General features: G+C 55.0%; 1 protein-coding gene across 1 annotated transcript in view; it reads right to left on the bottom strand.

Annotated features, from left to right (window-relative positions):
* The window catches only part of Tcf20 (transcription factor 20), a 159,221-nt gene extending 144,070 nt beyond the window's left edge, over positions 1 to 15,151 (bottom strand). The window contains exon 1 of the mRNA XM_026782763.1: positions 15,102 to 15,151. The gene's annotated coding sequence lies outside the window, so the exon portion shown is untranslated. The remainder of the gene's footprint in view (positions 1 to 15,101) is intronic.
* Positions 15,152 to 15,157: the final 6 nt, after the last annotated feature.

The raw sequence follows: 15,157 nt of genomic DNA, 5'->3' as shown, positions 1-15,157 counted from the left end.
CCTGCCTCTGCCTCCTGAGTGCTGGGATTAAAGGCGTGCGCCACCACCGCCCGGCCGCCGCCTGCTTCTTTACACATCTGATTCTGCCTGGGGATACCAAGGCAGCCATGTCCCACCCAGAACCCAGCTTCCAGACTTACAACAGCTTCTCTCGGTGGAAACAGAAGGACCCCTCACAGGCTGGTCCTGCTTCCAGTGACAGCTGTACAAGTGACCAGTCAAGGCAGGATGAGATGCTGGGCTCAGCTCTAGAGGCTGAGTGGCCCTCCTGACACCACTCCTCACCCTGTGGTGCCCTTCCTAACACCCTCTCCCTACGAGCTTCTCCTACTGTGCAGTCAGACTGGTGAAGCTGACCGGTGACAATGCCACTGTGAACTCAGCTCCCTGCAGACAGGGGGTGGCATGGCATCTCTACCTCTGTCTGTTCTTCCTGTCTGAACTTCAGACTTGGCAGAGAGCAGCAAACTCCCTGCCCTTCTCTACTGCAGAGTGCCATTCTGAGGGCTGGCTAGGCCACTCCACAGCAAATGACCCTTCAGCTTTCTGGGCCTCAGGGTCCTTATCGTACCATAATCTGAACAGAGACTCTAGGCTGGAAGGAGTTCCCACGTCCACCCATTCTGTCTCTTCTGGGACAGCACCGTCCTCGCACGCCTTCCAGAGGAGCCCACAAATGATGATCAACTGTCTCTGCGGTTAGCAGCTCTGTAGTGGTCACTCTGTCGCTTCCCCGGGGAGGAAAGCCCTTCCTCTGTCTGAGTCTGGAATGGGATTCTGGCAGCTGAGCCTGGGTCTCTCCAGTTCTGACTACAGACTGACATGGCTGTGGTGTGGCTCAGTCTCTGAGAACACTGTTGAATGTGTTCTTCCTGACTCCTCCATGAGGGAGGAGGGACTTGAGTAGAAGGCACAGGAGTAGATAGAGTATTTGCTGTGTGACCCCCCCATAACACCCCACCAGAGGAGGGCACCTCTGACCTTTGCCATGAACTCCCATTGCCCAACCTGAAAAACGTGCAGGATATCCCCCACCGCTTGGCAAGACGTCGAGCAGAACCTAGGAAACAGGCGACTCACACATCTCGAGTGGGCACCTCACAAGGGTGAGACATATTCCCACTGATGGGAAGGACAGCTAGCTCACTTTACATATGGGGGGGGAAAGCACACAGATAGTACTATTCGTCCTCAAGACAGCAGGTGGAGGAAGCAGTGGGCATGGGTTGGAGGTACCCTAGATCGACAATTCCAGATGTCCATATCTGACATCGGACTGGCTCACTCCCAGGAAGTCCCTCCTCATCAAATGCTACAGCCCTTACCGTCAAACCATCTTGCTCGAATCACACACCACCCTCTTCCAGTTCTTCAAACACATGTTCTCCCTGCCCAGGGCCTTTCCGCTCTCCTCTGCCTGGCCGCTGATGGCCGTTGGCATCAGTTAACTACTAATCCAAACTGTCACTGCCAATCTGGACTCCTCCTTCAGAAAGCCTCCCATTCTCTCTCCTCTTTGAAGTACTTATCTTGGCCACAGTGTCCCTTGTGTCAGGAATCATCTGTGAGTTTCTGAAGAGCCATATGAGGTGGCCTCACTATGTAGCCTTGGCTGATCCACAACTCTGTGAAGACTAGGCTGGCCTTGAACTCACAAGAGATTAGCCCGATTCTGCCTCCTGAGTACTGGGATTAATAGCATGCACCATCGCATCCACAGCTCCAGAACGTATTTCTAACAAGTGGCCCACTCAGACACTCTGAAGAAGAGCTTGGGGGCCTTCCCCAAGATAGGACAAGAATGGGTCCCTTCACAATTCAGGCACCTAATAGCACAATGCAAGTACCTGAGATCCAGGCCCACTGAGGGGCAAGCAGTTACCCCAGTAGCACCCATGCCCATGGGTGAAGGCTCATTCTCAGGCATGGCTCCACCCATCCCCTTGAGCCTAGTCTGATTATCCATCTAGTCCCCTTACTTCTCCTTGTCTTGGTCACAAGTTCCTGTCTCTGACTTCAAATTCCCAGGATCACACACCAGCCCATCGTTGGGCATCCTTGGGTAAGTAGCTGAGTCTCTGTGTGCCTCGGCTTCTCAACTGTAAAATGAGAAGAACTGGGAGCATGGTATCTCCTGGGGTTGTGAGTAGAGTCTAAGGGATGATGCACACCGTATCTCATTCAGAGTCTCAGGAACAAGAGGAGCTGTCACACCTTCCAGGCATTGCTTTCCACTCCTTCAGGGAAGTCAGTCAGCCTCAGACAGAGGCAGACAGACCACTGTGTCCTGGTACTCCCTCACTGAAGCTGGCCTAGCCCTGACCCCCCCTCCCCCCCGCCGTTGCTCCCTCTCTGCAGTCTGCCTACCAGCACTCTGCTTCAGGCCTGGCCATCTGATGCCCACTACATCCACACCCACACCAGCCTTCTATCACTGGACTCTGCACCTCTGCTTGGCAGCTTTATTTCCCCCTCTGCCCCCCTGTGAGACAGAGCTAAGAAAGGCCAGGAGGTGAGAGATGTGATAAGCCACCTCCCTGCCAGAGCCACCTCCTCCCTAGGGAACAGTCACCACTAAGATACGAGGGAACTGATGGCAGCTAGGTAGTGCTGGGGATTCCTCTCTTCCTAATGGAGTCCATAAACCCTTCCTTCATCCTTCATCCCAGCATCCCAGGCTGCTGAGGGATGGCTCCCATCTGCCCCACCAGGGTGAGCCTGTCGCAGTCTGGCACCCAGCCTGAAGACACCTGTGGGAAAAACAGTCATAGGATGGGGGAGGGGGAAGCCTGGGCCTCTAAACTCCCCTCTCCAGGGCAAAAGGATTTATCATTCCTCAGAAGCCAAGTAAGGACAAGCAGGCTGTGTGTGACAGGAGGAGGAGGGAGCTGAGACTGGAAGACTGAACATGGGCTCTGCCACGGTAACAGGGAGTCATGGATGTTAGGGGAAAGTGGTAAGGCAAAGGGCTTGTGGGAATGGCTGGCCACAGCAGATACATCACGGAAGCAATGCTGGACGCCACCATGGGAACTCACAAGTTGAGATGGTAGCGTGGTACCTTCCAGTTGGGAGGCAGTTCGGGGCTAGAGCCAGGGCAAAGGAGGAGGCAATGCTTAGTCCCAACACCTGAGTCTTCTTCCTCTCCCTGCTTGCCCTATCCCTATGCCAAACCACATTGGTTGAAAGCTTAGCAATGTGGTAGAAGGAATGTGGACTCTGGCCACCAGGTTCAAACACAGGTTGTGGCCTGGAATGACAGAATACTCACAAGCCATCTAGAAGACCTGGTTATCTGCTGGCCTCTGTCCTGTCCTTCTCCACCACAGGGGGCCCAGGTCCCAGCCCTACTACTCCTCATTTGCGACCCCCTGCAGGGCAGGAAGGCCCTTGACCCAGGGACTCTGAAGCTATCAGGCATGCTACAGCCTCCAGGGGCATCACCTTCCCATGCTATGAACCCGAAGTTCCCCAAGTACAGCAGGTAAAAATGATACCCCTCTTCCCAGAGCAAACAGAAAGGTTAAAGGTCAGAGCACTGGCATGTTCTTTCCCAGCACAAGTCATGAAGCCCGTGCCTTCTCTGTCTCCAGGTGCTTCACACTGTTCAGGTGGAAGCTCCCTCAAGCCCCTCTCCCATCTCCTTCCAAACCCTGCTGCCTCTCAGAAAGCCCACCAAATGATGACCCCTCCCCGGAGATGCCAAGACCACTCCCACAGGGTACTTAAACTGTCGTCCCCCCCCACCTGAAAAAGATTCATGGTTTTCTGGTCTTTCTTTCCTGTCACCTTTCCAGGAGGCTGGAAAATCATCTGGGAGCATTGTTCCCATTAAACCTGGACTTTTCTAATTCCGTGTGATTTGGTCTGATTTGTATTGCTATGTCAGCTTATCAGGGTACAGAAGCATTTCACACACCTCTCTTCCCTACCCAGGACCTTTGCACACATACATTCTTCCTACCTAGAACATTCTTTGTGGCCTCCCCACCCCCACCCATGGCTATTCTGGACTCGGCCGCCACTCCTCCAGGAAGCCCTCCTAAGACCCCAGATGAACTCAAGGTCTCGCAGGTCTCCACTACCAGGAACAGCAGGGACCGTGAGGGGTGAGGAAGCTGCCTTGAGGGTTGTATGTGTCCACGGAAACCACTGATTCAGCTTACACAGTGTGGGAAGTGTTCCAAGAGGCCGCGACCCCTCCGTCTAAAATCAGAAGCTTAGAGATGTAAAGAAGCCCCAGCACCCACTTTGCAGATGGGAAAACTGAGTTCTAGAGCTAAGGGCTACCCTACAACTGTCAGAGAAGCAGCTTTGTTCCATCAGTTCCAGGCTCTGCCAGGTTCCCCTCTCCGGGGGGGGGCATCACTCCCCCCTGGGGCAGCCCCAACATCCTACCTGGGGGCTGCCTGGTCCTATGGATCAACCTGTGGGCGGGTGGCTGTAGGCTGGAGTATCACTGGGCGCCCGAATGCGCTACCGAGCCGGGCAGCTGGCAGCAGCGCAGCTCCGAACCAGCTGTTTGGATGACAAACTGCGTTCAAGCTTCATTAGGGTAATCACGGGCTCCCCTCCCGGCAGCGCCGCGGAGCGCGACTGTCAACCTGAACTAATCAAACCCGGCCCCAGGACACCCACCCGCCTGGCTGACAAGCCGCTAAGCCGCGGAGCCACTTTGAACAGCACTGGCTCACTCGGAGGTGGCGGCAGGGCTGGGCCCTGGAGACAGACAGACAGGGAGTCCTGCTGCATGCTCCCTGGGACCCTGTGAGCTTCAGGGCTGTCAGGGCAGCTAGTCTAACCACCACTTCTTTTGTTGTAGCCAGAAATAGAGCCTGGTGACGAGGCCATTCCGAGGGAGGGGTGAAGCCAGACAGAAACCCTGGTCTGTGGGCCCATCATCACTGCCCCATTGCCTGTCCCTCTGGGAGTCATTGAGGACTAGGAACAGCTGAATGGCTTCAGCGAGTCCCTTTAGCCCTGCACCCCAACAGGAACTTGGGGATTCTGGTGACCAAGGTGTGGGAAGCAGTTTGACAAGCAGTGGGGTCACTGCTCAAGCAGACACAGCTGTGAGGGCAGGTCCCCCCTGCTCAGCTGAGTGGCCCTTGGGCAGCTGTCCCTACCCAAAATCAGAACCAGGCCAGAGCGACATGTCTGGTTTCTTCATTTGACAGCTGGAGAAACCAAGGCCCAGCAAGGAGGGGCGGGGACCAGAGGCAATGACAGATATCAGAAAGTGTGGGGTGTTGGGACTGAGGCTCGTCATTCATCCACCCATTCACTTGACAATGGGAGCTCTGCACTGGGCACTCAGTGCTTGCTGAATGAACAGATGCCTGCGAGGCTGCGAGCATGAATGGATGCCTGGTGCTAGGGACTCAGCCATGAACTCAGCAGATACTCGCCCTGCCTCCGAGAGTCTGTCTAGTGGGAACAGCCAAGCAACAGATAATTAATTACACACGACACAGGCAACAAACTAGCTAGATAACAGCCACCAGGAGGGCCACTGCCTGGTCTGGGAAGGTCCAGCAGGCTAGCTGAGGGAGGGAACATGCCGGCTGGGACCTTCAAAGAATGGCTGAAGGCAGACAGGGTGGGGGTAGAGGGCACACAGCATGTGCAAAGGCCCAAGGGTCAGAAGAGCTTGGGGCTTTGGAGGACAGAGTTGCATCTATATGGCTAGAGGGTAGCTATGGGTGTAAAAGCCAAAGATTTAGCTAGATCAGAAGACCTGGGTCTTCATCGTAAGGGTCGCAGGAGCCTCTGGAGGGTTAGAAGCAGAACTAGTGGCTAGTTCAAATTCCAGCCCGACTGCCTTCTGATCCAGTATTAGCTCAGACAACTAGGACAGTCAATGTGCTGTCTCAGAAGTGGATATCCTGGGAACCCATGCAGATGTGGCACAGATGGGTAAAGTCAGCCTCTACTGACAAGACACCACGGTGACTGGTGAAGGTATGGGGGTGCTTCCTGGCACTAGCAACCCTGGTTTGGATCAGCACGTGTTTACATTCTTGTGTTTCAGGTGTGTGCACCTTTCTGTGTTGTTAGGCCTCCAGAAAAGTTAAGAACAAAATCCTGCCTCCATCCCTCTATCTCTCTGTCTCTGGTTTTGCATCTGAAGAATGGGGACAGTGCCAAGGACTACCTGGCTGTGCACAGAGCTTAAGAAACTGCCACACTCCCAGGCTGTGCATGCCCTAGCCTCCCTACCCAACAGCGAACATAGGTCACACAAGCGTCTGGCATAGTAGCTGAGTGCTTGCTTAGCAATCTGCTACACTGTATAGACTGAGCACAGTGGCTCAAACCTATAATCCCAGCATCAGGAGCTGGAAGGAGGAGGGTGAGGAGTTCAAGGTCATCCTCACAGGTAGTTCTAGCCCAGCTATGGATACACCAGCCCCCCCCCATACACACACACCAGAACAAAAGGACAAAGAAAATAGTTTTCCCCATACTCCAGCCTTCTTGGGTCCCCAGTTTCCCCATCGGTTAAGGGTCAGCGATCTCCACTTGCCTCAGAGGTCATGGGCACCCTTGTAGCCTTTCTGCCCCAGGTCATGGGCCGAAGAAGGACTAAAGGAACGAACATACAGCTGACAAATGTCACTCCTAGTTCTAAATAAGGTAGGTGCTGGGCAGAAGCTCACTGTCCAGTGCCAGACACCAGCAGATACCAGGTCAGACCCAGGCCTCCAAATGTCACTCTTAAGGATGTCCATCCTGTTCACCTACTGTGTCCTAGGCCCTGCATAAGAGCCCCTGCAGGAGGAGCAGCAACCTGAAATCATGGCTTTTCCATAGGAAGATTCAGGAATGCAGGCCAGGTGCATACCTTGCCTGGGCAGGCACTATAGCTGACCTAGAGAAAGAGGCTCCAAAAGGCCTTGAGCCAGGCACCCTGATAACTATACTAGTATTCTAATGGGGCTGTCTTCAGAGCCTCATGGGATGGGCCTTGGTATCAGAATCAGCAGCAGCTCCATGTGACAGAGGGAGAAACTGAGGCTTCACAAGGCAGAGTGTCCTAGGACTCTTCAGTGAGAAGTCAGGAAGTAATTAGATGGCTGGCATCTCCCCTCCCCCCTCCCCCACCCTGTGGTCACCACGGAGCACAGCTCAAGCCCCTGATGGGACACTGATATGCTCTGTGTGGGTCTCCCCACCACCTGGGGCCACTCAGCCAACACACACCCACTGTATTCTGCAAGCAGTGTGGAGTTGGGCCTTGAATGGTGACCATGGCTGCAGTGATACCAAAGATGGCTCTATCCGCCACTTACACAACAGTGCCAAGAACCACAACAGCGATTGTGGCTACACACGTAGGGCCTGCAGGTGCCAGGTGTTGCACTGAAAAGCCAGCTTGTTCAGCCCTCCCAGCAGCCTCACAGGGGATTGGCTGTTGTCTCTAGATTCTGGGATGCGAGGTTGAGTTAGACCTGTTGGCAGCAAATTTAGTGATTATCCTTCTCACAGACCCTTCTTGAGCCCCTCAAAAGAGGGACCCCACAGAGCTGCAAGATGAACCTGGACTCCACGCTTTTCCCACACTTCATGGCTGAAGTACAGGTTCATCTTGTAGTCCGTGTAGAGTTCCTGGAGGTACCCTATAGGCTCTAACTCATTTTGCTCTTGCCTATGCTCCTAGGATATGGGCTCTGTGGAGAGGCTGGAAGTGACTCTGCTCACCCCAGCTCAGCCTCGGAGGTGCTCTCTGTGAAGGCTCCCTCAGGGGTGAGGAGCAAGGGAAGCAGACTAGACTGGCCCACTTTGTATGCTTTCCCCAACACTCCATGACTGGCATACTCTCTCCTCTAGCCTCAGAGAGAAACCTCCACCAGGGCCTCGCTAACACGCATGCTTTCTCCAGCACTCCCCAGCCTTCCTCTGTAGCTCGGCTCACACCCAAGGCACACCTGTGTGTGCTTGCTAGCCTTCCGCTGGCCCTTCTTACTGTCACAGGAGCTCCCTGAGGACCAGGGCAGCATCTGCTTTGTTCACAAATGCCAGCACACAGATGGTACCAAATAGGGCCTCAGTATCCCTATGAAGTGACTGAATTGGCTAATCCAAGGCTGCCAGGCAAGAAACTGTGGGACAAAGTAGGGCAGCCATAACCCTGTCCCTGAGCAGAGTCAAAATGGGAAGGGGAAAGGATTCCACAGCAGAGGAAGAGGCCAGTGAGAAGTGGGCTGTAGGATCTTGGCAGGCCTCAGTGCAGTCAGAGGAAGGAAGAGAGGCCAAGAGAGCCGTGAAGGGGGTGAGAGGGAGGCCTCTGGGGTTCTGGCACTGAAGTGAAACTTCCCAGAACTCAGACTACCTCCCAGTCCATCTCCCCAGAAACACATTGCTACCCAGGCTGGCAACTAAGTATCAGAGGGCTAGTTACCACCTTCCGTTTTTGTATCTACTCACAAGCGTGGGTGGCCTCCCAGCCATGCAGGCTTGTGTGGCCTTGGTCGGCTTGGGGCTTCTTCCAGCAGACTCAAACAGATGGGCCAAAAAGCTGGAGAAGCTTGGGTGAGTGCCCTGCTAGAGACTGTCAGGGCCACAGCCAGAAGCTGTGGCAAACATACCCCAGCCAGGACCCGGTCAAGTGCAAGAATGGTCTGTGACCAGAGTAGCAGACAACCATCCCACACCATGCTGCATCCAGCTGGCAACGCTGGCCTCAAGGCTCAGGTCGCTGGGTGGAAAAGGCGGCCACACAGATAGACTACACCCTTGGCTCCCGGACCCTCTGTTAGGATGATCTCAGCTTTAGCCACCAGATCTAGATGTCCCATGAGCTCCCACCCAGCTCAGACCTGTTCCAGCTGGTGTCACTTACTCCCAGGAAATCTGACAGGCATTCCCGTCTCCCCGCACTACGTGGACAATCCTAGCTCCAGCCCCAATGTGGTCTTCCTCCTCCTCTCTCTGCCATGCCAGACCCTTTAAAAGACCTTCTAGGACCAAGTCTAGATGACCTGACACCTACCCATCCATGAACACCAAACTCCAGCTACAATGGTCTTTCTGTCCACCATAGGACCTTTGTACGTGCCTGTCTCAGGATTCTTCCCCACCCCATCTCTCTAGCCCCATACTAGGACTTGAGGCCCTAGGACAAATGCCTCCCCTTTGGAAAGGCCTCTCCAAAGCACCCTAGCCAGTGGTAGCTATATGCCCAGAGTACCACGTATCACATGACTATCTCCCATGTGCCTTCCTCCTTGCTACTGTGTGTGAATCCTTCATGCTGCATCCACAGGGCCTGAGACACAGAAGGTGCTCCAAAACCTGGCTGATGCTGAGTGTGTGAACCAAGCAGTCTCCCTACTGCAGTCTGATCTGACCATTCAAGGGGCCCTGGGCCTGCCCTGGACATGCCATGGCCTTAAGACGGTGGCCCCTGAGCTCTGGCCTGCCTGTGGCCTCCTCTATGTCTCAGAACCACACTCCCACTCAACCCCTTCCCAACACCTCCTCTGACCTGCCTGTTCCTGCCACCAATCCTTCCCACAGTGCTCCTTGGCATCTGCTCCCACACCACACCTCCTTTCCCACTACTTCTGCTCATAAGCCCAGGGCCCAGGGCCACTGCCCCACAGCCAGTACCTGGTGTCCCCTACACTTTCACACTTCCCATCCACCGCCCCAGTTGGTCTCTCTACCTAAGTGCTCTTCTTCTCCTTCCTTGATGAACAAACTCTTGTTCTTCCTTTAAAACCCAGTTCAGAAATGTCATCATTTTTGTAAAACCCTGATTTTTCTCCTGCATCAGTCAGGACTCCATCAGCGGTGAGGGAAAGAAACAACATGAAACAGCTCCAATAAGAAAGGGGATGTGTCGGTTTATGTAACTGACAGTTCCAGGTGTGGCTCTGGGTGCCACTGGATACGGAGGCCCAAATAATGCCCTCTACCTTTTTGCCTCAGCTCTGCCTAAACGTCTCCCAGGTTCTCCACCCTCAAGGTAGTTGTGGGAGAGGATGGCAGGCAGCTCTGCCTTCACTTTCAATGGCTTCAGCAAGCACAGAAAAATCTAAGGCACCACGGACCAGGCAGCAGGTCCCTGTACACTCAGACCCGAGTGAAAATACAGGAAAGCCTGTGACTAGACTAACAAAGACGGGGAATATACCCATTTCCCAATGGGTCACTGAGGCCAGAGGGGTGCGGCTCCTGTGGGCTGTGAAGCAGGTCCTCAGGATGTTCCATACCTGGATCCATGTAGCACACACCCTGTCTCCCCATATGCCCTGCATCCCTCACAGCGCGGTCCTCAGTGCCCACTCTGACAGTCCCAGGGGAAGGGCTGAGACGCCCGACTAAAAGAGGTCAGCTGCACAGAGGAGGTCTGCACACGTGCAGTGTAGTAACGGGTTAACTGGCACCCCTGCCAGGCAGCAGATCTGCATTCTCACGGAGGCCTCAGGGGGACACAAAGCTGACATGGCAACACGGGGAGTCATAAGGGAGGTACCCAGGGGGCTCCCGGGTACAGCACAGCCCCAGAAGCCCAGCTGCAGGGGCTACTTGGCCAATCCCGGAGAGCTGTGAGTGGAAGGGTTGGGGAAATAATTACCAAGGAGGCTGGGAGGGAGGCGGGGAGGCTGGCGAGAGGCTTAATGAAACTGCTAACGCGTTAGTGATTCCTGCCTGCTCAGAAAGGCGGAGGCAGACAGCCATGTTGCCAGCTCCTGCAAGAAGGCTGCCAGGCGGGACTGGCTGGGCACGCACAGGCGGCAACAATAGGCACCTCTGCACCATCGTCTTTCGACACGTGACTTTCAAAAGGCAATCTTAATACATTACAATTGAGATGACAGTCTACTCCAACATCCATGAAATTAGGCTGGAGTCCGTTTAGACACATTAGGGATGCAATTCAGGTTAAACACAACTAGACAGCTAAGTGCTGGCGAGAATTGGGTATCTGGTCCCATTTTCCAGATAGGAAGCTGGGAACCCTGGAGGTCCTCATAGGGAGCCAGGAAGGTTCTAGAAATCACCCAGCCCCCTCAGCCCTTCTCACCACTCCCATATATTTGTATTCTTAGAAAGCTCTGTGGGGACAGGTGGACAACGCAGTCCCAAAGATGCCCCCAAAGAGTCAAAACCACAGTCACATAGCAAAGTCCCCTGGGTAAGGAAGGGCTCTTCTTCGGGTTCTCTTCCCTCAAGATGCACGTTTAACAGCCAATGTGATCTGCACTGTGGTTTTTCAGTCTGACATCTCAGGTCTTTAGACACGGAAAGAGGCACAGAGATGTCAAGTGCTATGGCCAAGGATGGCTACAGTGGTACAATCCAAGAGCCAGTGTTTAATATCCTCAAAGCGTGGACTTCTGTTTAAACATTCCACAGGGTGCAACGGGTGCTAAGTACCCCTCGGCTGGCAGCTGGAGAGATACAGAGGTTCAGACAAGCCACTCCCCACTTCTCCAGGTTGCAAAGATTGCCAGGAAGTACATGAGAATCACTGGGGAAGCAGCCCGAAGCCAGCAATGACCACAAAAAACAGTGCCTGCTCTGCTCCGCTCTGTCCTGAGTTACCATGTGATCCCCCCAACTGCAGGACCAGGAACCAGGGCACAGAGGCTACATGCCTTGGAAAGTGGCCCTCAGAAGCTGAGCATGGAAGGAGGGTCTGGAAGGGGTTCAAAGCTGCCTTCTACTACAGAGTGTCAAGGCAGCCTGAGCTACATAAGAATGTGTCTCGAAAGAAGGCCCATGCCCTTCACTGGTGGGAGACCATTCATGCTGCAAGAACCCCTTCTGGGGTTCACCTACACCCTTAAGAACCAAGAAGCTACAAACCTACAGACCCGAGGCCAGTAATCACAGTTTAGGGGCAGAAGACACTGGGCAAGGGGTGGGTTCTCCATATCTGTGCACTCGAGGAACTGTGAGCTCAGGAACTGTCCATCCCCCTGATGGACAGTCAAGTCTGGAGCCAGGCAGGTCAGGAACTCAATGACTAGTTGGTCTCCCCAGTCAAAAGTCTGGGCTGAACAAGGTCTGTGTGAGAAAGCAGGGCCATGTCTGCCTCAGTGGTACCTCCAGAACCTTCCAGACAGCCTAGGAAGGCTCTTTGTGGGATGCCCAGCTGTTCATGAGGCCTGATTACTTGTTCCTGGGTCTGTGTCTCCGGAGGAGTGTCAAAAGGTAAGACCAGCACTGTGGGGATAAGGTTCTGGGACAGGAGCTCATTCTGGACGAGTGAGTGAGTGACAGAGAGAAAGAGAATGATGGACAATCCAATACCACCCCACCTGCTGCTGCGGTCATGCTCCAGGGCAGCCTGCTCAATGAGCAGACTCCGCTTCTGTCTGCTGCAAAGACTTCTTACTGCAAGAAACCAACCCTGGCCCTCAGTCACTGTCAAACCAGAAACTGAGGCTGAGGGTCCTGGCCCCCACAGAATTCAAACCCACACAGCAGGGCCTCAGGATCTGCTCCATCCACATTTTGTAAGGCATGCCTCCACACACTCATTGGATCCCCATCCCCCACCACACCCCAGGGGGACAACCATGCTCTGGCCTCAGACAAGGACCCTCAAGCGCAGAGCAGTGAAGACCAAGGTCAGAGTCTCCAGAACATACAAGGTCTCAGACTCAGACAGCTCCTCCAATCCCTCATCATCTCTTCCACACGCCAAAGCCGCCTCCTTCCCCATCATCAACGCAATAAAGAAGGGAAGGGGGAGGGGAGTGGAAAGTGGAGGGGAAAGGAAAGGAGGGGAGCCCCCCCACAGCCCGCAGCAGGCTCCTTTCTGGTCAGGGGAAAAGCCTCTAATGAAGGCCCTTCGATGCCGCTGAGCTGGCGGTGTCAGCCTGGGAGCCCTGCGGAGCTGCGGGCCGCGCATCTCTGCCCCCAATTAGCACACAGGTCCTCCATCAAAGCGTGTGCCTGCTGCCAGAGGCAGAGGCCACAGGGACGGCCCTTTCAGCAGTGGGAGGAGGCCAAGGCTCTCTGGCAGGCCCTGGCCTCTGCCCCTTGCCTTTTGGTTGGGGGGGGAAGCCTAGCCCCCACCTCTCACCCTCTCCAATCAGCCAGCTCAGGGCAGACGCCATCACCCCGGGGGACGCGCTAATGAAGATGGCCGACATTAATCTCTTCCCTCTCCCGACAGGTCAATTTATAGTTCCATGGGGAGCCCTGGCGCCCAGCCAGAGGGCCTGACATAACTCTCCCTGCTCCTGAGGAGGACATCAGGGGTGGGCTTTGATAGGCAGAGGGGGCTGGTGGTCCCGAGAACAGGTCTTCAGTTTAAAGCATCCACCATTGCCACCCCCAGCAAATACAGGTGGCAGAGAAAAAACACAGGGTGCCTGGCCTGGAGGGCTGAAGGGGATTGCCAGCCAAATCAGTCCTGGCTCCTCAATTGGGCACCCTCCACAACAGGAGCCCTACCCCCCAAAAGAGGCAGGCTTTCTGCACCTCACTGATCCTCCAGGAACGTAAGAGCCTCTGGGCTTCTGCTCAAGTGCGTTCCTCAAAGACTGTGAAGCTAGCCACTAGAGCCGGGCCCTGACTGGACCCTGGAGACCCATCAGCCCACTCTCCAGAGGCTGCTGGAGGAGAGAGACCTGGAAGTGTCCGACTGCACTAAGCACCCTACATGAAGGAGTTGTCAACAGCTGCTGGGGGTACCTTTGGGAAGGGTGCATTCACTCCACCTACCTAATGGAAGAGGGATGGGGAGGGGCAGACGCAGTGGGGGGCTGAGGCTGAACAAGGGTGGGGTCAAGGAAGCAGATTATCTTAGGCAGGGAAGATGGAAAAGCAGAGGATAACTGGCTCCCAGGGCATTGCGCTGGTAGTGGGCAGAAGCTGAGAAGCCCAGCCTCAGGGGACTCTCAGGAGTTTGGCCTAGTTTAGATTTGTGGACAGCTGAGTTCAGTCGGCCTGCTCAGAGCAGCATTTTTCAAGGCTTGGTAATGGTGTCCCAGGCTGACGGTCATGCAGGGGAGGAGCGGCAGGTATGTCTGGGTCATAGGGAAAAGGAAGGACAGATGTCTTGGGGCAGAACAGAACTTCATAGAGGACCGAATGGACAAACAGGTACCGGGTGTCTAGCAGGTAAAGGCCTAGGTCTCTAGTTTGGAAACTGGGTGGGGAAAGGATCACAAGCCTGGGAAGCTTTTAGCAGGCCCGAAATGCCAGACCCGAGCTTGGTTGGAAGAGACCAAGACCTAAATATTAGCTCCAGGTCCAACTGTGAACAGCATGGGACTTCTCTGCTCTTGGAGAAGATCATTTCCCAGGCAGGAAGGAAACCAGAGGGAAAGATTCTGTAGGGGAACAGTGAGGGCCGGAAGGGCAAGTGTGGGCACAGAGGTCCAAAGCTGCCCAGGGCTGTCCTGCTGGAAAAAGCACAAGACCTGGCTGCCCCAGCTCCCAGTCCCTGAGGCTTGCCCTGGCCCTGCACTTACTAGATGCTATGTGACCTGCCCAGGGGATGTTCTTTTCCCCAGGCCCTCTTCCCCACCTCCTCCTCCTTCACCTAACCCCTCTGCAACCCTGGGAGTGTCCCCTTTTCCCTAGGATGAAGACTAGGGCCTCAGGTTAGGCGCAGTCAGAAGGAACCTGAGTCCCACTGACCCCCAAAGTACACTGTCATGTAAAAGAAAGAACAAGGCCTAATAAAGAGCCCAGACGCTTACAGTGGCTGCATTATGGTGGCGGGACAATGGATGATTTTTTTTTCCCCTCTTTGCGACAATGAAATATTCATACGCTCATTCTGTTGCCTGTGTGTGCCTGGAGGGGGCTGCTGTGGCTTTGGTGTCAAGCAACCGTTGGGTCAAATCCTGGTTCGTCCAGCTCCTAACTGGGGACCAAGGGCCAGCCATCTGCCCTTTTGGCCTCTGTTTTCTCATCCGTACAATGGGGACAAACGCCCCTCACTCCAGTCCACAGCGCGCACAGTAGGCACGCAGCTAAGTGCCAGCCTAGGAGCATCACACCCCCGCGTCGTCGCCACCTGTCCAGCCTCCAGAGGGAACTCGGGACGCCCCCACGTGCCAGACGCTAGCGCTGGGAGAGCGCCGGGCGCCCCCCTCCCACCTCCCCGCCGCGCCCCACTGCCCGCTTACCCTGGCGGCCGGAGGGCCGGCATCGGTCCCGCAGGAGAGCCCGGGCAGCGGGGCCG

The sequence above is a fragment of the Microtus ochrogaster genome, chromosome 15, assembly GCF_000317375.1.
Source record: "Microtus ochrogaster isolate Prairie Vole_2 chromosome 15, MicOch1.0, whole genome shotgun sequence".
In the NCBI taxonomy this organism is placed as follows: domain Eukaryota; kingdom Metazoa; phylum Chordata; class Mammalia; order Rodentia; family Cricetidae; genus Microtus; species Microtus ochrogaster.
Note: the sequence above shows the minus strand (reverse complement) of the source record. Positions and strands in the feature narration are given on the sequence as shown.